The 27,874-nt window shown below is 36.2% G+C and overlaps 1 pseudogene; it reads left to right on the top strand.

The window, feature by feature from the left end:
* The first annotated feature begins 4,400 nt into the window (after positions 1-4,400).
* Positions 4,401-6,351, top strand: LOC131760279 (zinc finger protein 133 pseudogene; annotated as a pseudogene).
* The last annotated feature ends 21,523 nt before the right edge of the window (positions 6,352-27,874 follow it).

Raw genomic sequence — 27,874 nt, 5'->3', positions numbered from 1 at the left:
GAGAGCAGTTGAGAAGGCTGACCACATATGGCCATTTCTCTGATTTGATCAAGGGGGCCTAGGACAATAATGGCATGAAGAGCATAAGTGTGCTTTCATAGAATCCTCTGTGGCCATCTCTAGGCCATTTTCCATCCTTGGTTACTGGCCTTATTCTACAATTGGCAGAATAACATGTAAGCAAACCTCCTTAAGAGATACTCACTGTATCTAGATTATATGTTCCTACAGATACAAGATATTACTATGTCAATTCAAAATTAAAACAAACAGATAATCAATCAAACAAGCTGAAATTTCTTAGCTAATTGTTAAGAAATGGTTTACTCTGTCCCCTTATTCTCTGCTCTGCATGGTCTCAGTTTCTTCTTATATAGTGGTTCGGACCCGTATTAGAGGGTTTATTTTGAGAGAGATAGTACATCATTTGATGAAGGTCCAGACACTGGAACCAGATTGCTTTGTTTGAATCTTTAGCCCTGTCTTTTACTCTAAGACTGGAAAGTAACTTAACCTCATCATGTTTCAGTTCCTCATCCCTCAGATGGAGAGAATAATAGTATGTATTCTATGTATATATGTGTATATATATATATATATATGTATATTTCTATAGAAAATTTAGGACAGCAGATTTCACCTGGAAGGTTCTGTGTGTTAGTGTTGCAAGGATCTTTGTCCAGGATCCCTATGACTCATTCTTAAATGTTAGTAAACTTTATTCCTTTGCAGATATTCTGTTATGAGAACGTGAACATTAGTTTCATTCTTTATTTTTACTTTCTTTCATTTTTATTCATTTCAATTTGACCTACCTTCCACCTCTTCCCATACCCTCATCTCTCACCCGCCCCACCAGCGATCACTCTGGTTCCCTAGCTGAAATGCTGGTGCAACATCCATATGTCCTCCAGTACCTGAAATATACGTAAGCTGCTCTTTACATTCAATCCTCAAGTCTCGTGCCAAAATTGACATTCATTTATTATTGTTCACCTGCAAAGAAAACCACTAGTCTCTACCCATTCTGTAATGACACATCTGATATGTTGCTCTCTAGGTGGTTAAAGGTGAATAAATATCTTAATTTCTCTTGATCAAGCAGAGAGCCCTCAGTAACCTAAGAGCTGTTGCAGCAGCAGCTTTTCCACAGTTGTGTAGGTCTCATAATTGAAGTTACTAAACTCAAACTACCTCCATATTAGGAAATACATTGTGCTCCAATATTTTGAGCTCCTTCATAAATGGGCAGTGGTAATAGAAGAGCCCTTATTAGCACTTAGCCTACTGACAGATCATATTTGGTACTTAATAAATATTTAAGTACCAGAACTGTAGAATACAAAACACACTGATTTGAAAGGAAACTGGATGAAGTGGTTCAAATACTGCTCATTTTGACACTCCTCTTTGTTTTATAGGCACAGTTATAGGTGTGGAAAACAAAAGTTATGACAGCTGGTCTTTTCCTTTGTGGAATTCGCTGCTTAGATTCATTAAAGTTTCTAAAACTCACTCACAACTCAGAAACACAGCACTATCACAAAACAGCCTGACAAGGGTATGAAGCTTGTTGCACTTTGTGAACATGGGAAGAAAATGTCACTATTTCATTATTTACCTCCCATGATACCAACCAAGGTCAAAGATCAGTCTTTTATGAATGCTTGACTGTACACTTTTCTCCATAAATCCTGAGTTCCTCCGATTACTTCTTATCAAATAAATGCTTCAATTATCATCAAAATCTTCAAGGAGCTATGAATGCCATAAAGCATTTCCTTTTGGAGAAATTATTTTATTTTTGGATAAAAGGAATTCAAGATCTTGCAGGGTTTTGAAAAAAAATCATAAGGTTTATTGAAATTAGACCAGATTTTTCTGACACATGTTTTCAAGGCAATTGAAGATATTCCTGGAAAAAGCATTTGTGAATCAAATAATTTCAGAAACACTACATGCCATGCCCCTACCTTGGAGCCTGAGAGTGAACTTAGACATAAAGCATCTGAGAAGAGTTTTAACAAAGAAACGTGTGTAAGATGAATTAGCCAAATGATTCTCCAACTTACCAGAGCACAGAACTCCCTTTACTCCTCTCCTCCTGTTTGTAGCTTGAGTACCACTGATATTTTGAGAATCATCTTGCTAAACTCATGTTAATTCTAAGAAACTCAAATGCTGAGAAGATACATTTTACTTTTTCATAATACCCATAGAGGATTCTAGGGTGAACGTTTAGATTCTAAAATGATCTCTAGTATTTAGTACTAGGAATGCTTACTGGCTTGGCTCCTACATAAAATATAAAGAAAATTTTTTTTATTATTTTCAATAGTTAATTATGCCCCTCTGTGTGAAGAGTGTAGTCACTGTGTAGTCTGAATGCTAAAACATCACAGGTGGGGTGTAACCATGAGTAAAGAAGTGAAAAACAGGAAAAGAACATAAAAATACTTTTTTTTCTTCAGATCACCTATTCACTTGACTTTCATACCTTGAAAGACAGGAGGAGCACCACAGTGAATACCATCTTTGAAAAAACAAAAACTGTTTCAAACAATCTGTACATCCAGTGAAACTGTGTTTGACCGGCTCTGTCCAAATGCTGTCAGCTAGGATCCAAGACTGAGGCTTATCTGTGAGTCAATAGCCAGTGTCAGGTCCAGATTAATTTTTTTTTTTTTTTTTTTTTTTTTTTGTGGTACGCGGGCCTCTCACTGTTGTGGCCTCTCCTGTTGCGGAGCACAGGCTCCGGATGCGCAGGCTCAGCGGCCATGGCTCACGGGCCCAGCCGCTCGGCGGCATGTGGGATCTTCCCGCACCGGGACACGAACCCGCGTCCCCTGCATCGGCAGGCGGACTCTCAACCACTGCGACACCAGGGAAGCCCCAGATTAATTTTTATTGTTGTGATCTTCTTGAGTCATCATTTTAAGTCTCACTGCATCATTTAAACCAACAGAGACAACTTCTCTAACTTACTTTAAAAATTTATCTTATTTCTACAATTTGTAATATGTTGTATTCATCACCCTCTTTTCTATTCAAATGGTAAATATCCTGTTCCTTTAAAATTGAGAAACAACAAACAAACTTCTGGCCTTCTGTGTGTCTAGTCTCTGCTGGAAAGAACTTTCTCAAGGGTCATTGAGAAAGCCTTCTTGGATAACGTAGTCAATGATCAAATAAAAATACGAGGAGGAAAATTTGCTACGGTGACTCCTGTTCTTTTGATTGTCACATGGACCTATCTCAGCCCGTTTTTCTCCTGCTCACAAAAGGAAGGTAAAACTTTGACACTGTATTCTAAAATAATATTGCTAAAGTTAAATATTAGACGGTGCTAAAGACTTAAGAATACAGTTCAATGGCTGAAGACAAAAACTAGCCATTTGTGATAGTCATGGTAAAGAGAAGAAAAAAGAATTGGTAGCACAAAAGATTCAAAATGCAAGTTCTTTTATTTGTGAACAATTCTAAACTTTCCCTTTACTTTTTTTCCACCAGGAATACTTCTGCTGCCAGTTAGACTATAAAAGAACAGAAAAAAGCTTTGTTCCAATGGTAACAAGTAAAACAGACAAAATAAAATAAAAATCATACTTTTCTATGAAGTGTACAGCAGAGTGGTGGATTTAAGAAGTAAAATAAACTGAATTCCATAGAGAAACACAACCTTCAGAGAGGAGGGGGGCAGCTGCCACCTCCATCTGGGGGTCATTGCTAAGTTTGGATTCAGACTCTGCTGCCAGGACTGGGGACAGGGCAGGCCAGTGGAATGGACTATAGGTTGGAAGAAATCCAACTCAGCTAAGCAGTTATACCTCTCCACTCACCCCACTCTCGTGTTTAACTAAGAAACCTAAGTAAAGAGAAGTCACCTAGTCTTGGACATTCTCCAAATGACTGGATTCAAGGACTTTGTGAGATCAAAAGCGGTAATGAAGCAAACCTATCTGAAAGTTCAGCCAAGTCTTCCAGCTCAAATGCAGACAATCATATAAAGCTAGCAGAACACAGCAGAGATCAGAATAGAGTCAAGAAATCTATTCATACTTGTATAACCCATTGGTTTCAACAGAAGTGCCAATGTGACTCAAAAGGGAACGAAAATCTTCTTGAAGAAATGTTGGAACAACTTGACATCTATATGGAAAAAATATGAACTGACCTCTATCATACACCAAACACAAAAACTGAAGTTGAGACAGAGCATACCCTTAATGGAAAAGTTAAAATTATATAACTTCTAAAAGAAAGATAGGTGATATAGCAGGCTGCCTCTAACTCAGCATCCCTTACCATTGTCACACTTGCCGTGGGATAGACTTTGCAAGCGTGTCCCCAAGACTTTAGCCTCACCTTTCTCCAGGGAGAACATTCAGGGGACCAAAATAATGGCCTTGGGGCTCTTGAAAGCCAGGAGAGAAAAGACATTCGTGTCATTCCATGATGTGGCTGTGGACTTCACCCAGGAAGAGTGGCAGCTGTTAAGTCATGCTCAGAGGACCCTGTACAGGGAAGTGATTCTGCAAAACTACAGCAACCTAGTCTCCTTGAGAATTTCATTTTCCAAACCAACACTTGTCATTCTGCTAGAGTGCGGAGAAGAGCCCTGGAAAGAGGAGAGAGGACATCAGCCCAGCCCCTGTTCAGGAGATCCAAAGCCAGAAATTCCACCTTATTCCTCCTCCGTTCTGGTCTTCTGTGGTCAGCAATTGCATCAACACGTGCTGTATGATCATCACCTTCCAATCTGTCCAGGCTTGTTTGCAGGAACCCTCCAGAGAGCAGATCTCTGCCCAGCAGACCAGAAGCAGCAGCTGCAGCTCTTCTCTTATGAAAGCTTCTGGGGTGACAGAGTGGAAGGTGAAGACAGAGAAGGTGGCTCCAAATCTTTGTTTGGGAGGACAAGGGAGAGAGTTACCTCAAGAACTTTCTCCAGCCCATCTGAAGAACAGCTATTAAGCTCAAGGGAAAGCAAGACAGTGATGGAAATAAGGTTCAGCTCATCTGGGAAGCCAAAACCTTTAGAAACAGACAAAGCATTAAAGCGGGTAGAAATCTCGGGATTTGAGGTAGTCATTTGTGGAAATTGTGGGCTCGGCTTTAACCAGAAATTGACTCTCTTTAGTCATCAGAGGACTCTCTTAGGAGGAAAGCCTTATTTCTGCAGTGAGTGTGGCCGAAGCTTTAGCTATAAATCAACTCTCATCACACACAAGAGATCACACACGGGGTAGAAGCCTGACCTCTGCAGAGAGTGTGGGCAAACCTTCAGCCAGAAGTCAAACCTAGTCACACACAAGATGGCACACCCTGGGGAAAAGCCCTTTGCATGTGAGGATTGTGGGCGAAGCTTTAGCCAGAAGTCAATCCTCATCAGACACCTTCGAACACACTCAGGGGAGAAGCCCTTTGTGTGCCAGGAGTGTGGGCGAGGCTTCAGGGCTAAGTCAAACCTTATCACACACCAGAGGACCCACTCGTGGGAGAAGCCTTACATCTGCAGGGACTGTGGGAGGCTTTTTTGAGATAAATCCACTCTCAGCAAACACCAGAGGATTCATTCAGGGGAGAGTCCTCATTTGTGCAATGAATGTGGCTGGAGCTTTAGTCAGAAGTCATATCTCATTAAACACAAGAGGACACACTCAGGAGAGAAGGCTTTTGTGTGTCAGGAGTGTGGGCGAGGCTTCAGTGATAAGTCAAACCTTACCACACACCAGAGGACACACTCAGGAGAGAAGCGTTACGTGTGCTAGGAATGCAGGTGAGAATTTAGGCCTAAGTCTACTCTTATTGCACATCAGAGGACACACTCAGGAGAGAAGCCTTTTGTGTGTGGGGAATGAGGGCAAGGCTTTCCACAGAAGTCACGACTCATCAGTCATCAGAGGACACGCTCTAGGAGGAAGGCTTAGGTTTGCCCTGAGTGTGGACAAAGTTTTAGCCAGAAAGCAAATCTAGTCAGACACAAGCTGACCCACTCCAGGGAGAAGTCCTCTGAGTGCATAGAGTGTGACCGAGGCTTTGGCCAGAAGGCAGCCCTCCTAAGACATCAGAGGACACACTCCCGGGAGGAGCCCTATGTATGCAGGGAGAGTGAGCGGGGCTTCACTGATAAGGCAACCCTCAGCACTCATCAGAGGACACCCTCAGGAGAGAAGGCTTATACTTGCAGTAAGTGTGGGGAAGGCTTTCAGCTGAAATCACTCCTCATTAGACCCAGGAGGACTCACTCGTTGTAGACAAGTTTTATGCCCTGGGAATGTAGACGAGGCTTTAGCAATAAATCGCACCCCATCAAGCAAGAAAGGACAACTTCAGGGGAAATCTTATGTGGACAACGAGTGGTCTTCAGAGATATGAACTTTCACCAGAAGATAGGAGAAGACCTATATGTATAAAGCAGTGGTTCTCAGCTAGAAGCAATTTTATCCCTTAGGTAACATTGGTGATATTTAAAGATACTTTTCGGTAATCACAACTGGGAGACTGCTACTGGCATCTAGTGGGTAGAGGCCGAGGATGCTGCTAAGCATTTTACAGTTCAGAGGACGGCTCCCCACAACAAAGAACTATCCGACCCTAAAACGCTTGGCCCCTGTAAGGCTAGCTCTGGCTCCAGGGCCACCCATTGGCTTGGCAGAAGGTTTCTTAGACTGTGCTTCAGCTGAGAGCCTTCCTCCCCAGCCTCCTTCCTTCCCCTTCTCCCCTATGTCTAGATCTGAGGCCTCTCCTTGCCTTCTCTGCCTCCCTTTCCATTTTTTTCCTCAAATATGATTTCCCAAAAGTCTCTTGAATATCTAATCCTACCTGCTTTCTCAGTAAACTCCAAATGAAACAATTACAAAGAAAAAATGGTAATTTTATAGTGAAGCAACTTGGCCTATATCACCTTAACAAAGTTAGCCACAGTCCTCCTACTAGGATTCATTGGAAAGGATACCATGTCATTTTTTTTTTTAATATTCATGCCAAAGAATGTGTAACCTAAATATTGCCATAAGAACTAGACAAACAACACAACACTGTAAATCAACTATACTTCAATAAAAGATGTTTGTTTTAAAAAAAATTCCACACAAAAATGAAATAGACAAACAAATTTTAAAATATTCTATGAAATTACTGCCCTGCAAAAATATCAAGGCCAGGAAAGACAAAGAAAGGTTGATAAACTGCTTTATATTTTAGGCAACTACAGACACGTGAAAACTTAACACAGTGTTTGGTATATATGTGATTGGATCGTGGACAGAAAAACATGTAGTTACAAAAGACTATGGATTAGAGAATAGTGTTTAATCAATATTGGGTCAGTGATAAATGCAGCGTAAGGTGGTCATGGAAGTCATGCACTCAGTCTGGAAGTGCACAGGTGAATTTTTAGAGGTAAAGGGGCCCAGTGACTTCAACATATTCACAAATTGCTCAGAAATAAAAATGGTCTCAAATTGTTCATAGAAAACAAAATGTATATAAAATATAAATACATTTTTCAGGAGGAGGGGAGGAGAGAGAGAGAGCGATCAGAGAGAGAGAGAGAACAAATGGAACAAATATAAACCATTGGTTAAGTCCAATTAAAAGGTATACAATAATGCCTTCTACTTTTCTTACAATATTCCTCTAAGTTTTTTATTATACCAAAATAAAAATATTAGCACAAAATTAAAAGGAAGGGAGGAAGGAAAGAAGGAAGGAAGAGTAAGGACGAAAGAAAGAAAGGAAGGAAGCTCTTGTGTTGTTAGGTTGGTTGGTAGTTGGAGTACTAATCACAGTTAAAATTGGACTTGCAGCACAGCCCAGAATAACTCAACTCCTGCAGAAATTAGAAAGATTAGCTCATATCCTGACTGTCAGATAAAACAAAGGGCTTGCACTCTCTTGAAATATCCATACAATAGTCTCTAACCATTCTTTTAAAATACACAGTGTTCTGAATATAATTAAAAATTAACATATATAGAATAACGTAGGAAAATGTAACCTTATTCAAAAGAAAATAATAGAAGTAGACCAAAAGATCACCCAGTTATTGGAAATGGCAGCAAGGGCTTTAAATCAATTATTATAACTAATTTAAAGAATTTGAGGTGGGGGGAAGGATATTTCAAAAGGAAAATCAGAACTCTAAAAAAAAGAACCAAACATGAATACTAATATTAAAATATGCAACATCTGAATTTTTTTCTCCAAATCTGCCAATGCAGTAAAATTAACTGTCATTTTTCTTCCATTTCTTTCTGAAATAACTTTCATGGAGATTCAAATGAGTGATTTAAATGAACCCAGAAATAACATTAGAAGGGAGTTGCTTTGAAAGTTACTCATCACCTCATTCTTTAGAACAGGGAAAACCAGTCACTAAACCCTGATCTAGTCAACCATATTATGAAGAGGCACTAAATTTAAAATTTTGTCTCATATTTTGGACTCTAAATAAAAATTACACTACTTAACTGTGCCACTTGCTTCTGAAGCAGATGTGCTTCTGTGATTCTTATTTAGAAATGTTTTTAGTTCCAAATTTTAAACAGGATATTTGCTTTGTCTTAAGGCACTTGCCTAAGTAGTTTTCTTTTTCATAAATAATTTTTGTTTTAAACTTACATCATCTTCTAGCTTGAGCAATTATCTTCTGTCTCTCTTTGTCTCTGTATCTGTCTGTCTCTTTCTCTCTCTTTAATATATTTAGACCAAACCTCTCTCCTAATTTAGTAAATATAACATCTTAGTTCTTGCAACTTCAATTTCAAATAAGCAATAAACCACTATAAATTTTCAAGGTTGACCCGTTCTCATTAATCAGTATTCCCATATTAAATTAGTTATGAAAACATTAAACTGGCTAGATGTGATCCACTTATTATTGGGATTAAATTGAGTGAAATTTCTAGGGAATTATTAGCATTTATTATAGAAATTGACCCTGCAATAGATATAATGTGATCAAGATGTTTTGGGCAACTATGATTTATGTTCCTTTTCTAGCTTTCTTTGACATCAGAGAATGATCTGAGTCAGTCTCAGTTCACTGGGTTAGTGTAAAACAAATAACATTTATTGGTTCGGGGTTATTAAAATTTATGTTTCCCCTTTTGGCAGTGTGAGCTTATTTGACTTTACTATATGACTTTATTTTTTGTATATCTCAAATAAAACTTTTTAGGCAAAGGATTTTACTTGTGATTTCACACACACACACACACACACACACACACACACTGTAGGGCCTCAACTATACTCACACCCCTACTTCCCTATCGATACCCAAAAACTTTTTGGGCTTTCCGGCTGGCGGGTGTAGATAAGATATTGGAATGTCCGCGGGTGTAGATAAGATACTGGAATGTCCCTCTGGGCAGAAACCGTTCCGAGAAAAAGGCCTGGAAAACAGGACATGTCTGAGACATGCCCTAACCGCGAACAAGTACGGCGGGGGCAAGAATGCCTAAGCCAATGAGTTTAAAGGTCGCCCCAGCCAATGAGTTTAAAGGTCGCCCCGTTTACCCAATCATTGTGAAACTCCAAATATACCCGCCCTATAAGTGAATAAACCTATAAAATGTGTGTGATTCCGCTTTTACGGGTTCCTCTTCGGCCTCCTGCGTGAGGACCAAGGAACCCCGGTGCACCAGCTCCTAATAAACCTCTTGCGTGTTGCAACGACTCTCGACTCTTGGCGGTTCTTGGGCGAGCTGGGATCCCTCGGAGACCGTTCAGGTCTAACAACACCACAAAATCTACAATTTCATATAAGATTCCTGTTAAGAATACTTTCCTTGGAAAAGTTTGGCACTAAATGAGCAGCAAATACATAAGAACTTATAAGCTTTATGTAATAATTCAACACGTGCAATCTCGGGTCATTCTACGATCTCTGCTCAAGGTCAAACACTCACTGCCTTAGGAGTCTAACGTTTGGAATTAAAATCAAAATGTGAGAGGAGTGAGCCATAGGTGGTGCTAATCTGGAGTTGTGTATGTGAGAAGTGGGTAGTAAGTTTGTTCACAATATCTGCTTGTCAAACTTTTCTCTGTGGAGTCTCCTCCAGCAAAAACAGAAGGAATCTGGATAGAGGAATTTCTTTCTAGACATTTGGTCCTCAGATAAACGTTTAAATGGATTCCTCATCTGTAAAACCTAGTTTAAGGGACAAGATCCTCTGTCAACTTCAAGATGCCAGCTATGATATACAATAGTAGGGAGGCCATAGGAAAATATTTAGAATACTTAAGGCAAGCTGCTTTTCTGGGCTGGGGGAGTATAAATTGATAGATTTGGATATTGATGGATTCAGTTACCTCCTACTTCTCTCACCTTCTTAAACCCAGATAACTTAATTATAATTGCTGTTTCTATGCAGTACCTTGGCAAATAAAGACAAATAAACTGCCATAGTAGTAAAAACAATCTTCAAAATACATTGGGAAGATTCATAGGAATCATCTTGGTTCAAATTTTGGCTCTGTTTTTTAATTTGCTCCACGAGGTTGGACTTCATTGGCTCTCTCTAAAAGTTTAATTTCCTTATCTTCAGTGTTAATTAAGATTAAAGGATACTATATAAACTAGAATTATGGTAAGCAGTCATTTACAAAATACTTTTTTCCCTTTGCTGTCTCCTATTAGTAGGTCCCCCTCATTTAAGTAAACAAGAAACGTAATCGGTCCAGGGCAGCTGCAGCTTCAGGTCCTTTTATGACCTTGATCAAGTCATGTAACTTCTCAGAGTTTCTGTCTTGCCACCTGCAAAACCAAGATAATCGCAGTTGACACTTGCTCACCATGCTGTGAAGATGAATGTGGTAACATCCACAAAGCAGGCTGCACTCTGGGAGAAGCCAAGTGCCACTTGCAATAAAAATAACAAGTATAACATTAAAAAATATTTATTTCCCAGGTACTCTCTAAAGAGATTTGGGCATCTGTTGCCCAGGACACATTGGCCTTTAATTAAAAACAAATACCTGCCAGTTTTCACTTAAGTCCATTTTAGCAAATTGTTACTGTTTTGTAATATACCTATTGAGTCCTTGTAGATTAACAAAAAGCTGCTGGGAAAAAGCACTTTACCATGCCAGCAGGAAATGGAAAACCCCACCAGGGCAACTCTGTGCAAGTTACCATTCAGCCAGCGGCACCTCTCACTGTGATTTGATAAACCTTGCACTTAGCAAATACTAAGCATTTTAATTGGGAGATTTTGCAGGAATTTTTGATTACACTCTGTCTGATAGCAGTATGTGCCAAATATACCTGTTGTCATGAATCTCTTAGTGTTACATTTAAACAGATCTATCATTGTCTTGTCTCCTACTAATATCTAGGGGACCTTTTTACGTTGAATTTGAGGTTTTGATTTATTACCATACCTCTAGGAAAAGTACTGTTGACATTAGAATGTTTTTTAATGAAATTACTTATTTAAGAGATGAGCAAAACATTGTGTCGAAGTGCATGATATGTGATTATTAAGGAGGCCAGCAGGTTTTATAATATGTCTTCAATTTTAAAAATGCCTCAGCTATCATTTTCTAGGTATGGCTTTCTACATATGACTTTTAAAATGATAACTGGAAGCGTTTCTCCTAGTCAGACTTGATTTGTGAACATGTTCTACTGAATGCTGAATGCCTCAATGAAACTCATTTAAAGCACAGTCTCTATATTCAGCGGTAGAAAGCTGGACGAAAACCTTTATCTGAATGTCATTCTCTGGATTGAAAGAGAAAGTGTAATATAAATAACCCTCTAAATGTGTTGGTGGTCAAGTTATTACCTAGTGTATAAAGAGGAAAACGATTATTTCTATTAAAAGTCAGGGCCAAATAATAATAGGAGTAGGAAAAGAGATAGAAAATTAGAGAGAGGAAAAAAAAAAGTTTTTCAGTAGAATTCCTTGTGCTTTTAAGAAGAGAGTCTATTGAAGATACGAATCAATGATGCATAAAATTCAAACAATGCCTGTTCTTCAGTTTTGTGCAGACTCAAATGGACTTTTAACATTTTCTCTGTAAGATTTGAATGTTACTTTAAAATAGAATGATTTACCAAAGACTCTGTTTTTCTTACATAAGAAAACAAATTAAGAGGATAAGAGAATAAAAGGGATCCTTACTTACAGGACTGAGCATGATCAGAATGTTAAAGGCAAGTTCACACTCAGTAAATCTCAGAGGTGCAGTGGTGATGGTCTCCCAGTAGAACCCTCCCCTTCTGTCATGCCTCCTATCCATCCTCCACAGAACTGTTAGGCTACTAATTCTAAAGCATGTTGACTCCCAGCTGTTTTACACATAAATGCATTCAAAGCCTTCCATGATCTCAACTGCAGTTGATCTTATGATTTTTCTGCTGTTCCATTGTACTTAGTTGACTTTCCAGTCTAAATGACCTACTATCTGAATCATCTTCAAGCTTTCTGACTTACATCCTTTTTCTCACATTTCCCATGGCATCGACAAAGTTTTGATTTTTTCTGTTTCCAAGTTTAATGTGTGTTATTTTTTCTTTAATTATTATTCTGACTACTTCTGCCCCATAAGCCAGTTAATTTTTCTCTCTTCAGAACTCTCATAGCAATGTATCTGATCTTTCATACAATGTTACATTATATCCTCTGCTGTACATTACACCATCTATGTAGATGCTTCCTACTCTCCACGAGGCCTGATATTTTGTTCCATATGTTATAAAAACTTCCTGAGGTCAGAAATCAATTTGTGGTTATTCCAGCTCAGGTACATCTACCTCCAAAAGCACATTACATTTAACGAAAGCCATATAACTCATTGAATAAATACAAAGGGGAATATTTTAATCCTAATTTCAACATTCTTCTTTCATTTGGTAAAATTTTATATTTTATTTTGTTTGCATTTTTCTTCACTTAGTTTTGTTGAAAATGACAAACTTGCTTTACAGCCCAGAAAGAGGAGATAAAAGAAAGTACAGAAGGCTAGAAAAGTAGGCTTCAGAGTCATCAGGATCCAGGTATTAGGTGATTAGAACCAAAAAGGCAATTTCATAGCAGGAACAACCCAGTTAATATACTGCTGCTCATAAGAAATGGAAACCAAACAGTTTTCTACTGAATTGTCCAGTTCTGAGAAAGGGACATCTAAGTGGTCTAACTGGTCTGCTAGGCTTATCTTGGGGAAGATGTAACTACTATTTACAGTGTGTGTCTGAAACACTTCCAGTAGTGAAGACATAGTTGCAGTAAAATAAATGAGAGGGCTATTAGGAAGGAAAAATAGAGGCTGTTAAACACAGGCACACATCCATTACTGAAGATTCATTACGTGGAGACATTAGGTGAAGTGTGGGAGATGACTGTCATTATTTTTTATAATCTGTAATTAATGAAGGCATTCTTGAAGTGTTTTATTATACTTCATTGTGATGCATTAGACTAAGACTGTGTTTACTGTACAAAGGGGATATCTTGAATAATTTTCCACATGATTGTTACAAAATACCGCCAGGTATGATATAACATCATTTACTTTTTCTATAATCAGATTGTGTGTCAGCATATATTCAGAGGTATCAAACTTTCTGACTCTATGTATAATATGCTGGATGTTGTGGCTTTGAAGATCTTTAAATACAGGCATATTTAAGGATGAAACAGTAACTGACTCAAAAAGAGGATGAGATATGATGTGCCTCTAAAAGGAGTGATTTCTTCTGACAAAAAGCACATATCTAGTCAAAGCAGCACACTATGTGAATTCTAGGACTGGCTGGGCTTCATGACAAGATATCCTATGTTGCAAGAAGCAAAATAACATATTTTTCTTGCAATATACACTTGGTTAGCACTCCCTACCACCTTTACTCCAGAAAACAGTTCAGACTGTAAGAAACAGTATTAACACATTTGTTGCCTGGCTAAAAAACTTTCACCAAGTACCTACTCCTTGTTTTGTAGGAACAGGAGTATCTGGCGAGATTCTGAGAACAAAATGAGCAAAACCAGAGTTGCTGCCTCGCAGCGGTAGTATTTGTAAGAGACAAGTAAATTGATGATTTCAGTGATTATAATAAGACCCATTATTTCCAGTGATTTATGAGAACCCAGAAGGGGGCTCCCAAGAAGTAAAGGAGAAGCAGAGTGTGGCATCAATAACTTCTAGAAAAGATGATGCTTGAGTAACTTATTTAAGTACGTTTTGGGATATTTCAGATGAAAAAGGTATGCATATATGTGGGTAGGTTTGGGAGGAAGTGAGAACAGATAGACACTAGATGTTGAAGTACACGTCTCTCCTTCGTTGATGGAAGGAAAAATAAATTCTGCCACTTTGTCCCTGAAAATGAGCTAAATGAGTTAGAGTCAAAGTTGTCTTTTTAAAGGTAACTCACGGGGTAGGGGTTGGGGGGTTACTCTGCTACCTTAAGAAAAAGAGATTTGCCACAGTAGGGAAGCAATCTGGTTTATGTCCATCTAAAATGAAACTTGATGGGATAAGGGAAGGCTGCCGCTGTTGAGAGCACAGTGGAATATTTCTGCCTCTAAAGAAACAATAACAAAGATAGACTTATTGCCAATACAAAAAAGTCAGGAACAAATAAGAAGGTGGCATAGTAATGATAATGAAAACTTTGAGTCTGCACAAATGGCCAAATGATTGTTTTTTATTCACCCAAGCTAGATTGTTGTCTTTGAAAAAATTTTAATAGTTTATCTAGATAGATAGCTTATAGCCAAAGTTTCTTTGTTTTTATACTGTTCGGGTTCTCAACTAAGGTTTATCGGCCTCATTTAAGACAGAAATGTTTTCAACCATCAACAAAGAAATGAGGATGTTGAGACAGTCACTCCTTTGTCTTTGAGGCAGTCAAGTGGAAAGAAAGACACACAGAGTCACCAAAGGCCTGTGCTACAGTTGAACCAGGAAGAAATACCAAGGTTATAATGAACATCTGATCACTCCAGATCTGAATTTATCAGTGAATCCATGCCAGACTTTCAGTGCCAGATGGTCAGCTGACCTCTGTGATTGGTTATTTCCCTCTTAGATGATAGCACATTTCATCTTTAGGCCACTTTAATCATTAGGGAATCCTTCCATGTTTTACTTGCAATTATCTGTTGACGTACCATTTAATATTTTAATTGCTTAAGATATTGCTTAATTGTTTTTCTGATTGCTTACCCTTCCAATGCCCATATATGGCAAACATAGTTCATAATTTTTTCCTACCTAGGCTAAACAACTCCCAGTCCCTTCAAATGTTCTGCATGTGACATCATATGTGTTCTCCTCACCTGCCTCATTTAGAATATGCTACATTTCCTCTATATTTTTCTTAAAATGCAAGATCTTATGAGACTTCCCCTAGTCTGAAATATGTGTCAATGTCCCTTAGTATTTTAGAGACCCTATTAAATTTGGGAAGTAATAAAGATACAAATGTTTCTTTTACTTGTATTATATTCATGCAATTGTCATCACCAATAACCCAAATCTTTTCCCAATCACATGCACACTCAGGTATAGGTTTCTGCTTGTAGACGTGGGAGAGGAGATTCAAATGTTAATGCACTGGTCTTCTTTTTCTTGAGATTTTTAGGGTTCACATGTCATGAAATGTCTCCCTGATGTTTGAATATTGGCATAAGATACCAGAAAACTCAGTCTGCAGGGAGATCCATGTATAAATCCTGTTCTATCACATCACAGCTCTGTGACCTTCAACTAACTAATAACTTCCCTAATTCTCAATGTTTATATCTACTAAATGAAGACCACTTTCAAAAAATTGTGTTTATATTAAATGAAAGGGTGATTGGAAAATATGAAGAATAGGTAGTACCTTGTTCATAGGAAATGCTCTATGAATGTTACAATGCTGCAGTGAGGACATCTAATTCACATCTACTTTAAAAATAATGGCTTCTTTCCTAGACAGTGAGTGCTAGCAATAAGAACTTCAAAACTGAAATGTCTTGCCCAAGTTTATTCAGCTACCTAAAATAAGAATAAAATGACAATCCTAATTCCCTGTATCACATCTTGCTTTCTTTAAATGATACAGATCCATGTATAGGTATAACAGAATCACTTTGCTCTACACCTGAAACTAACACAACATTGTAAATCAACTATAGTCCAATATAAAATAAAAATTAAATAAAGTTAAAACCATCTATATGCCCCGAAAATAAAAATAAATGACACAAGTCACTATTTCAGATTATACCCTTGTTTCTGCTGATATAAATAAATGCAAATCAAGGAAAGCAGGTATTGAATTGAGGAACAAGTATATATCATAACAAATATTCTGTTGGATTCATTTCAAAATACCTCTGTGCAATAAAAATCTAAGGTACTACTATCTTAAAAATGCAAATAGTATTTTAAATATTAATATGGGCACAACACTAAACTTGAACTGTGCTTATTTCTAGAAAATAAGAGGTAGAGACAGCACCTGAAAGGCTATAAACAGTTTCCCTGTGTCTTAGCCAGATCTGTGAGTCCTTGATCATAAGAGTAATTGTGGGGGCTTCCCTGGTGGCGCAGTGGTTGAGAGTCCGCCTGCCGATGCAGCGGACACGGGTTCGTGCCCCGGTCCGGGAAGATCCCACATGCCGCGGAGCGGCTGGGCCCGTGAGCCGTGGCCGCTGGGCCTGCGCATCCGGAGCCTGTGCTCCACAACGGGAGAGGCCACAGCAATGAGAGGCCCGCATACCGCAAAAAAAAAAAAAAAAAAAAAAAAAAAAAGAGTAATTGCGGGATGTGAGATACAGTTACATACAAACAAACCCACAGAAACATGTGTCTCTACCCTAGCAGAAAAAAAGATTTAGACACTGTGGGGCTTTATTTATTTAAATATTCCAAGATTGTGGTGATTATATTTTTTAAATGAACTTTATTATTTTGTGGTTAAAGTTTGAGGAGCATAATTAGCCACAGCCCTTAAATTCTCCCCATGCTCTAAAGCTGAAATCGATAAAAATATGGTTGGAGGATGTAAATGCTTTAATTCATCTTTCGTTTATGAAACGCTCCTGCTCACTCAGCCTCACTGATTCTCTTTTCTCCAGCTGCCATTTGGCTTCCCAGAGCCAAATGACAGACTTCCAAACAGACACCTGGGAAATTCAGCCTGAGCCATTGTATAACTAGAGTGAGTTTATCGTGTGCCATGTCTTGACACTGTGACAAGCTACTAAAGGACCATTGATTAGCCCTTACTGTTTGGAGAGCTTGAACTCCACTGTAAAATCCGTCCTGTTGCTCTAAGTTCAGTAAGAGGTCATTAAGAATTTGATATACCAACTGCATCACTAAGGCACCTAACAGTCCATTTCCAGGAACTACAGTTCATCTTAAAAGGCTGTCGGCATGGCGTTCTGTTGAAGACTCTAAACTTGACTAAATGGAATTGAAATAAAATATAAAATGTGGAAGCAACTAAAAGATAATAAATGGCAGATAATAACATATACTTTCTACAAATATCTTGATATTTAGTGCCTTTCCTTGAGAAAGACTTTAGATGTAACAGCTATTTTTATTTAAGGCCTATCTTCCCTGTAGACTCAGATCTCCTTGTAAAACAAGTATGTTCATTTTGTTACCCACTGTCCCAACATCTAGCACAATGCTTGGCACAGAGTGGGCACACAATAGACATTTGTTTCATGAAAGAATGTTGCTAGGCATCCTGTCTCGGATGGAGACATTTGTTTAGTGTAGCCAATAAAGATTATTCAAAGGTCACAGAATTCAATGATTCTTCTTATGATTTTTGAGTTGGTTACTATTACTTGCGGGCTGGACCAGTCTTCTTGTATTCAGAGCTTTCAAGTGTTCAGAATGTTAGAGTATTTTGAAGAGGTACACCAGAAGACTAACTTCTGATAGTGGCATTGGGACTTGGACTAATGAATACTTTTTAATAATATTTTGTTACATTTCATGGTTTGTAATAATATTCCTTATTTGACCTACAAGTTCCCCAATGTCTATAAATCTTGATTTGGGGGGGGCTATATATGTAATAAAAAACCTTAATTTGTTTTAATTTTCTAAATCTTGCTCAATTGGAACATTCATTTATAAGTTATTTAACTCTTTTTTCCTAGCTTCATTAGGATATGACTGAGAAGTAAAATATTATATGATTAAGGTGTCCAACATAATGTTTTGATATTCGTATATTGTAAAATGGTTACCACAATCAAGTTAATTAACATAACCATCCCCTCACATAGTTGCCTTGTGTGTGGGTGTGGGTGTATGTGTATGGTTAAGAACACTTAACATCTACTCTCTTAGCAAATTTCACATATAAAATACATTATTATTAACTATAGTTAACTATGATACACATTAAGTCTCCAAAATTTGTTCACCTTATAACTGAAATTTTGTACCCTTTAATCAACATCCTCCCAACCCCACAACCCCCGTCCCTGTTAACTACATTCTATTCTCTATTTCTGTGAGTTTGACTTTTTAAGGTTCCGCATATTAGTAAGATCATGCTTATTAAGTGCCATTTGTGTTCTGGGAAGTGGAGATGTGATAATAAGTAAGGCACAGCCTCCACACCAAGGAACTCAAAATTTAGAAAATAATAAAACAACCACAATAACAAATAACACTTGAATGTTGCTCATAATGTACCAGGCACTTTTGGAAGAAATTTACATAGATATCTCATTAAGTGTTCATAAAATCCTACAATGTAGAAAATATTATGTTCATTTTACAGATACATGGATTGATACTATATAAATATCATACACATAAAAAGGCAAGTAAATATGCACAGTATAATAGGGTATGCTCTATAATAGATATTTGTAAGCTTAGGCAATACTTTTAAAATTTATGTGAAATGTCTATGCCATGAAATATAACTCAGAGTTTGCCAAGCAGAGAACTAGAGTGGAAAGATTATGTTTCTGGAAAAGAAAATGAACATTTACAAAAATATTGAGATTTGCTTCTGCATCAGCCTCAGTATCATCATTATCATTATCATAGCTAAATTGTGTGACCACTGTATTTCATTAAATATTTAAGGACGATGAACCCTTTTATTCTTTACAATAGCTGAAGATGTCAATACTATATTTATCAATATTTTACAGGTAAAGAGAAATAAAGACACACAAAGAGGACCCTAAGTTACACAGCTAATAAGTGGCAATGCAGATCTTAAACAAGGATGTCTCTCCCTAGAGAGCCCACACTCTTAACCATTAAATATACTGACTCTCATGAGGGACATAACATATTTGGGAAATGGCAAATAACTATGGTTGTAATGTTAAGATAATCATAGTAGATGAAGAATAGAAAAGTCTTAGAGTGTACAGTCTTTGTGATGCCATTATATTTAGACTTGTGGAAATATTAAGTCTTTGATGAATCTATGAAACAACACTTGTTTTCAAAAGATCACTCCATGGACAATTGATTCAGGTAGTGAAGATATTTGAGGAAAAGAAATATACTTGGAGAAAAGAATAGTCTAGACAAGAAGGATGAGAGTTTGAACCAAGGAGAACAGTTATGGGAATAGAAAAAAGAAGAAGAAATTTAAGACTTAGTAAATTAAAAATATAGTAGAGCAGATGTGATAATCAATTTTCTGTCAAAGAGTAGCTAAAAGGAAAAGGAGAAAGTTTCTGACTTGGACAAATTGCAGAGGGAGGGGCCATCAGTAAACACAGGGAATGCAAGGGAAGAAACAGGTTTTAATGGAGGATAATAATTGCAACTTTGGAACATTAGCAAAATTACATTTCCTGAGCTTCATTTATTTTGGAAAATGACTTTGAATTTCTGACTTCAAATCCACCCTTGCTGTCACTGTGAAATCATTTTGTTATGCTATTTTTCTATTAAATATGACCTAACTGTGAAGTAACTCTATTGGTACTAGTCTTCCCATTCCGAAAAATAATTTAGTATGCAGTCCTCAAGTTGGCTTGAAAACGTTATTTTCTTGTGAACGAAATAGTTTTATTTTCCTTTAAAGGGAATCAACGGTTTGTAAAACATGTACAGCCAGGTGAGTATGGGTCTCATATATTTTGTGTTGGAAATAAACATGTAAATGAGAGAAGCATTTCCCTTATCAACTAATCCAATTTTTCTTCAAAAGCATGTTGCAATGTTGAGTTTCCTGTATATAAACAGTTTATCACAGACATCTTATGGCTCTTAGAGCAAAGTCATTTTTTAATTTAAAGCTAATAATATAGCTTAAACATTCTTTTAAGATGAAAAATCCATCCTGTAGGTTCTGTTGCTTTAATTTTCTTCATTGAAGTAGATTTTTCCTTTCCTGTCAGATCCTCTTGTGGTTTGGTTTGGTTTAATTTGCAGAAGTGCCATACCAAATGATTGGCTATAAAAGTATCTCTTTTCCTTGTCTCTGTTGTGTTAATAGCAATCACACCAGCAGTCTATTTTATTTTCTTTATCTTTGTAAATCTAAAAGGGACTTTTACTTACCATATAAAGTATTTTGTATTTTCCTTCTTTACAATTTCTCCCTTCAAATGGTACAGAAGCTCCAAGAAAGCAGTTGTTTTATTTATTGTACATATGTCTCTACTTGCAGAGCAGAGAACAATTCCTAGCATATAATAAACCTTAATAATTCACTGAATTAATAAAAAATGAAGTATCGGTGAATCTGTAAGTCCTCTTCCAAGTTTTTGTTTAGTTTCTGGTTATTACTTATTATATAAAAAATAATTTTGGACTTAGAAAAAAGTTGCAAATACAGTTAAGTGTCTTAGATACTTCACCCAGATTCTCCAAATGTTATAACTTATACAACCAGAGTACAAATATCAAAATCAGGAAACTTACCTTGATACAATTCTATTAAGTAATCTAATATTAAGTAATAGTAATATTAAGTAATCTACAGACCTACTCAAATTTAGGAGTGGTTCCATTAATGTCTTTTTTTTCTGATATAGGATCTAATTTAAGATCTCAGATAATATTTAGTTTGTCATGTCTTTCTGGTCTTTTTCAGTCTGGGACAGTTCTCAGACTTTGTTTGCATTGATAACCTTGACATCTTTGAAGAGTACTGACTTTGTACAATGTCTACCTATCTGGGTTTGTCTGATGCTTTCTCATGTTCTAATTCAGATATGTTTTGGGCTAGATTGCCATGGGAGTTATGCTAAACACTTTTTTAGCGCATAATATCAGAGGATTCATGATATTTAAATTTCTTATTTATTGATGCTAATTTTGATCCCTTATTTAAGAGAGGTGGTGTAAATCAGGTTTCTCCCCTGTAAGGTTACAATTTTTCCCTTCGTAGTGAACAAATATGTTGGAGTAGATACTTTAAAACTATGAGTATACACTTTTTCTCATCATGTTTGCTCTCTAATTTTGGCATTCATTCAGGAACATTTTCTCCAATAAATATTACTCTGGTGTTTACCGAATGATAATTTCCTTTAGTCCTTCTGCATTGATTAGTTTGAGTTCTAATTAGTTTGAGTTTGAGTTCTGCATTATTAGTTTGAGTTCTCAGTAAGGTTGTCCCTTTATCTCATTTATTAATTCAATTACCAGTATAGACTCACTAATATTTATTTTATTCAATGGGTTTTAATCCATTACTCTACTTTATAATTTTTCTCGAACTGTCCCAGATCCAACCACTGGCTTCTGTGTAATTTCAAATGGCCTGAACATTTTTTTAAGCACTTTCTTGTGTCACAAAAATATTAATACTTACTTATGTTGTATTTGCCTTGCTCCAACCCTGCAATCTGTCAATTTTCCCAAGGAGTTCTCTTTTATATAACAATGATATTTAGAAATCAAAATTCTGTGTGTTCATTGCTACTGGAATGTCATTGTTTTTAGACCCTTTTAAGCAACATAGCTGGGAAATGTATATACCATCAACATGGAAACACACACATTTATACTATTCATACACATATTTTTACTATTTCTATATCTGTATCTATATCTATGACATTCTCATATTTCTGACTCTAATCCAACACTGAAAGGTTCATTCAAGTCTTCCTCTTTCTTTATTTGTAAATTCTTTCCTGAATAGCAAGTTCTATACATATATTTATTTTTTTCAAACCTAGAATACAGTTTCAGAATTGTTAATCTATATTCCTATGAAAAACAAATTTATCAACTAGAGCACAGTATTCACGTACAGTTATTTTTAATTTCTGTCAAAATCCTGTTGCTAAAATTAACTTCATTTGTTCCACGTCCCCAGTGAGTTATAAGTATGCAATATATTTAGTGTTATTTGTTGCCACTTATATTTCATTTTATCTTCCAATTCCTTCCTGGTTGGTTTTAAGTACTTTATTTTGGTAGTATGTCAAATTATATCATGGTTTGAAAAGTAAACATATATAAAAATGTATGATCAGGGAAGCATTACTTCTCCCGTATCGTGTACCCTGTTTCCATTCCCCCATTTTGTTCACCCTATTCCAACCTATGCCCTGTAGGTAATATAATTTTTTAGTTTCTGGGTTTTCCTACTTGTATTTATTTAACTTTTTGCACACATGTATGTTATATACATGATGTAGTATCATATACATGTACTTCCTTACATGAAAGGAAACATTAAAGATACTATTTTGCACTTTGATTTTTTTTTATTTAACAACATATGCTAAAGTTCACTCACAGAAGTTTGTAGAGATCTTCCTCCTTCATTTTTATATAGCTGCATAATACTGCATTGTGTAAATGTATTATAGTTTACTCAACCACTCTCTTATGTAGGACATTTAGCTGTTTGCAAAGTTTTGCAATTACAAACAATTGTATAATAAATGATAGTACATATATATGTTTGTATTGTTGAATCTTCAGGATACACTCCCAGAAGTGGATTGCTGGATCAAGTGGCAAGTGCATATGTAGCTTCTAAATTTCCCATGAGAAAGTGTTAACAGGTTTTATTCCCAACAGCAGTGCATAAGAATGCTCCTTTGCTCACTGGTTTCCAATAGAATATATAGCCACTTAAAAAATTTTTGTCAGTCTGATATGTGAGAAATGGTGTATCAATAATTTTCTGATTTGAATTTCTTTAACTGAATTTGAATGTCTTTTCATGTGAGTCAGGACCATTTTATTTCCTTTTTTTGTGAATTATCTATTCATGAATTTTTCTATTTTTCCATGTTTTTGTCCACTATTTCTCATTTTTTTTGAAATATTTTGCAAAGATTTTCTCCCTTTGTCAATTGTCTTTTGATGTAGTTTATAGTGCTTCTTCTGGACATATAATTAAACAAATCATATATTCATATTTATCAAAATTGTATTGCCTCTGAATATTAAATCAAGTTTAGAAAGAGTTTCTTTTCTTATATTTTCCCCCTAGGGCTTTTATGCCTTCAATTTCTAACATTTAGATCTCTGACACATTTTTAAATTTATTCTTATGTATGTTATACTAAAGGTGGTATTTCAGATCATAGGAACAAAGATGGAATTTTAAATAAGTGATACCCAGACAACTGGGTATCTTTTTATTTATTTATTTATTTATTTATTTTGGAGTGTGTTGGGTCTTCGTTTCTGTGCGAGGGCTTTCTCTAGTCGCAGCGAGCGGGGGCCACTCTTCATCGCCATGTGCGGGCCTCTCACTGTTGTGGACTCTCGTTGCGGAGCACAGGCTCCAGACACACAGGCTCAGTAGTTGTGGCTCACCGGCTTAGTTGCTCTGCGGCATGTGGGATCTTCCCAGACTAGGGCTCAAACCCGTGTCCCCTGCATTGGCAGGCAGTTTCTCAACTACTGCGCCACCAGGGAAGCCCCTGGGCACACTTTTTTAAAGAGATAAAATTAGATCTATACTAATACAATTGAAATTAGTATATTTTTCTATTCATGGACCAGTACTACACTGTTTAATCACAGAGTCTCTGTAATATGTCTTAATATCTGGTTTGTCTGTTTTAATATCCTTATTTTTAGATTTTCTTTTTTCATTGTTTTACTGGCTATTCTTGACTGTTTGTTTATCTACATGAACTTTTGAGCCATCTTATTGCACATAACATCTTTATATATTTTTTTAAAAGTTGTATTAAATTTATAAGTCAGCATAGGTAGAAGTGATATCTTCTTAATATGAGTCATTCTAAGAGGAAGGGACGTTTTACTATTTGTTAAAGTCAACTTTTGGTTATTTCAGGAGCACTTTCAAGTTTATCACATTTGGGTTTTGTCTGTAATTCATCTACTTCATGGAAGTAATCAACATTTCCTTTGTGGCCAATTATATGATCATTTTCTGTGAGTGTTGCATGAGGACCCAAGAAGAGGTTATATCTCTTTTATTAGGGCATAAAGTTTGACTTATCTATAAGAGCTATCTCACATATTATTTAGGCTACTTTCTACTGTATCTGATATCAAGATCACTACCAATGCTTTCTCATTTTTTCCACTCACCTTGTCCATAGCTTTAGTATTAGACTTTCTAATCATTTCGTTTTAGATGTATCTCTTGCATACAGAGCATAGTTGGACCTTGCTTTGTAAGTCCAATGGAAAAATATGTCTTTCAATGGGTATATTACACTATTTATTTGTGTAACATATATGTTTCATCTCAATTCAGTCATAATATCTTATAATTTTGTGCATTGTGTTACATTTGCTATTTTTCTCTAGAAAATGTGTATTAATTTACAAACATTTTGGGGGGATATTTAGGGAATTTTTGTTCTAGTCCGAATTTTTGTATTTATACCATTAAAAAAAATTTCCTTGGTTGTCTGCTATCTTATTTAATGTACTAACTGCTTTGTCAGTTTCAATGTAATCATTTAACTTCTACTTACTGACTAATCAATGAGTTTTTTCTGCCTTCCTCTTTTTCTCTCCCTTTTCTTCTATTTTTCAATTGTGTTATTTCTACTTTCTTACAACACATATTTTTTTACATATAATGTATTGTAGGTACCAATTGCTCCAAAGAAAGTGGCCAAACGTACTCAACTAGAAGGCATATTTAGTGAATCTCCTTATTTTTTTTTACTTTTAAAGGTGTTCTCTCTAATCCGAAATACAATATTTTCCATAATACTCCTGTATATATGCATGTGCCATACCAAACATAGTTCTATAGGTACAACGGTATCTTCTGTATCCTCAGGCCAATAATTATTTAGTGCAATTAATGTTAGTAGTAACTTTCACTGAAAGAATGATTTGAAACAGTTTTACTAAAAGTGGTCATTATTTTACTCGTATTCTATTGTTCTCATTTGCAACCTTGTTGTTGCCTCCTGTCAAATCAAAAGTATTTTTGTGAATTCTAGTTTCAAGTTTTCACTAAATAGACATATTTTAGTTACCGAGTCCAAAACCAAATTCTAATTTCTTCAACTCCTTGTAAAAATGGTGTACTGAAAAGCCACTTTTGAGATAGAATCTGGTTCCAAAATTTGTATGCTTTAGAGACCATGGAAGAAAGTAATTTCTAGGTTTATATTTACTCATAAAGACTGAAATGAGAACATTTGTGAAAGTTCTTTAATTTAAAATTTTTAATCCTGTATATATTTCTTCATATATTTCAGTCCAGAGATACCAAACTCATTTTAGCTGTCAAGATAGGTTTTATCTCACAGGTTTCAAGTTCCTCATTTACAAAGTAGAGATACTGATAATACGTGCCCAGTTTTGCTCCTAAAAATATTGCAGCAATGAACGTTAACTTGAAGAGTGTTTGTAAATTATTGAAAACCTGATCCATTTTCTTCCTCATATTGTGAGGATTACATTTGATAGTATGAAAGTGTTTTTAAAAATGGCAAGGTTCTATACAAATGTGATTGTCTGTGATCTAGGTCAGTTTAGCTGGATGACACAGTCTGTATGGTACCAGAATCACCAATTTAATATCATAAATTTAATTTGGAATTGTAAATTTCATTTACAGTTTAATTCAAATATACAAGTAATTTTTAAATAAAACCTGATCTATTTATTGATAGGTGGAGTGTATATTCTGTGGAACAATCACATACACACACAAACACACACACACACACACACACACACACACAAACAGGAGCAAACTGTTAGGCCACATTAACATGATTTCAGAGCAAAAATAAATTTAAGCTGTGATTTAACTTACCAGTCTTTAAACCTAAATCTAGAACTGATATTTAGCTGGTACACAAAAGAATGATTATGATGGTTTTCTAAATGTTGAAATTTTTTCATCATAAAGCTACGGTGCTGAGTCCTCAAGAGCCCCACCACAATAGCCTGATTCTACCTTCCTAGAATATCCAAGGACCCAGCTTCTAAGGGTTAGACCCTGGACCAGCACGGTCTTCCTGGCCCCTCTTCCAGTGCTAAAGCAGCTATTGTTCTCATTGATTGATATCATAATTTCCACCTTTTCCTAACTCTTTTTGAGGCAAAAGATGATGGATGAATCAGACGTGGGTTGGTTCTGATCTTGATAATTTGATCTCTACTCTCCTCTCCAGCTTCTGTATCTCTTATCCACCAGGATCTACTCAGAGGCAAGTAGTAGTGGGCTACTGCAATATGTCTTGACTCTGGGCTACTTGCAGTTCCTCTAGTTTTAGAATGCTTTCTTGTCTTCATCTGACTAACTCTTTTCATCCTCATCCAGCGTAGACATGCCTCCTCCTGGAAGTTTTTACTGACACTCTGGCATATCTGGAAGATACTCCTGTGTATTCTCCTAACACCATGCATTTTTTTCCATCTATATCGCTGTCACTCTACACTGAAATTGCCTAATTTTGTGTGTATCTTTCCTTCTAGATTCACGTTTCTTAGGCAGGAGTTTGTTGTCCAGTGCTTAGCATATGGTGTCACAAAGGAAATAATAAATATAGTTAATACCTGGAGGCAAAGTATATATCAGGCCTTCTGATAGTTTCTTTATAAATTTTACCTTTTGAAATCATTCTTTTGAAGAAAAAATAAGAATTCAGAGAGATGAACTAATTTTCTTGAGTGCACAATCCCTAGACTTGAACTGGAGTCTCCCTGACTCCAATATCATTATTCTTTCAGCAATATCACACTGCCTTTCTAGTGACTTGCAAATACATCCTTCTCTATTTAGCTTCTAAAGGCACTGAGCGTTTGTGTATGTCTCACTATCCAATTTGCTTTTCTCCACTGAAATCGGAAAAAAAAACGTCTAACCATTTGTAAAGTAGTTTATCCTATATTGAATTCTTGGAACACAAATGGCATACTGGATTCAGCAATCAAATTCAAAATTGGCTTAAAGGTTAAAATCCTCTTTGTCAATAGTTAAAATTCTGAGACTCTCCCTCTTGAGAGCTTTGTGTTTCTACATTCACTTATTATTTTTCTTTACTGCATCTATGCAGTAATCTTCTTTAACGGTGTAGCTTTTTAAAAACAGTTTGCAATTTTCATGCTCACACAGAAGAGTTACAGTCTCTGCACTTTAATAGAAAACTGTCTTCATAATTTGTCTCCCTATCTTATCTTTATCAACTTGAATTCTGTGGGAAAAAAAATTAATAGCATAGGGTGGCTTGTGACCTCACTGATTATGTTGTGGTTTCTCCTACTTTTTATAAAGGAAGAGCATGTTGTGAACAGAATAAAGAAAGCCTCATACACATTAAGCAGGTAGGCATGCAGATTGGGAGACAGTGTGTTGATTCCAAGATCTATACAATTGCACGTTGAATTTGGGCAAGTTATTAATCTTGCTGAGACTTTATTTCCTCATTGTTAAGAAATATTGGACTAATCAACATATAACTATAATATTTAAAATGCATAAGATTTTATATAAAATATAAAA

The sequence above is a fragment of the Kogia breviceps genome, chromosome 7 (assembly GCF_026419965.1).
Source record: "Kogia breviceps isolate mKogBre1 chromosome 7, mKogBre1 haplotype 1, whole genome shotgun sequence".
NCBI lineage: Eukaryota > Metazoa > Chordata > Mammalia > Artiodactyla > Physeteridae > Kogia > Kogia breviceps.
This window is presented reverse-complemented; position numbering and strand designations above follow the sequence as displayed.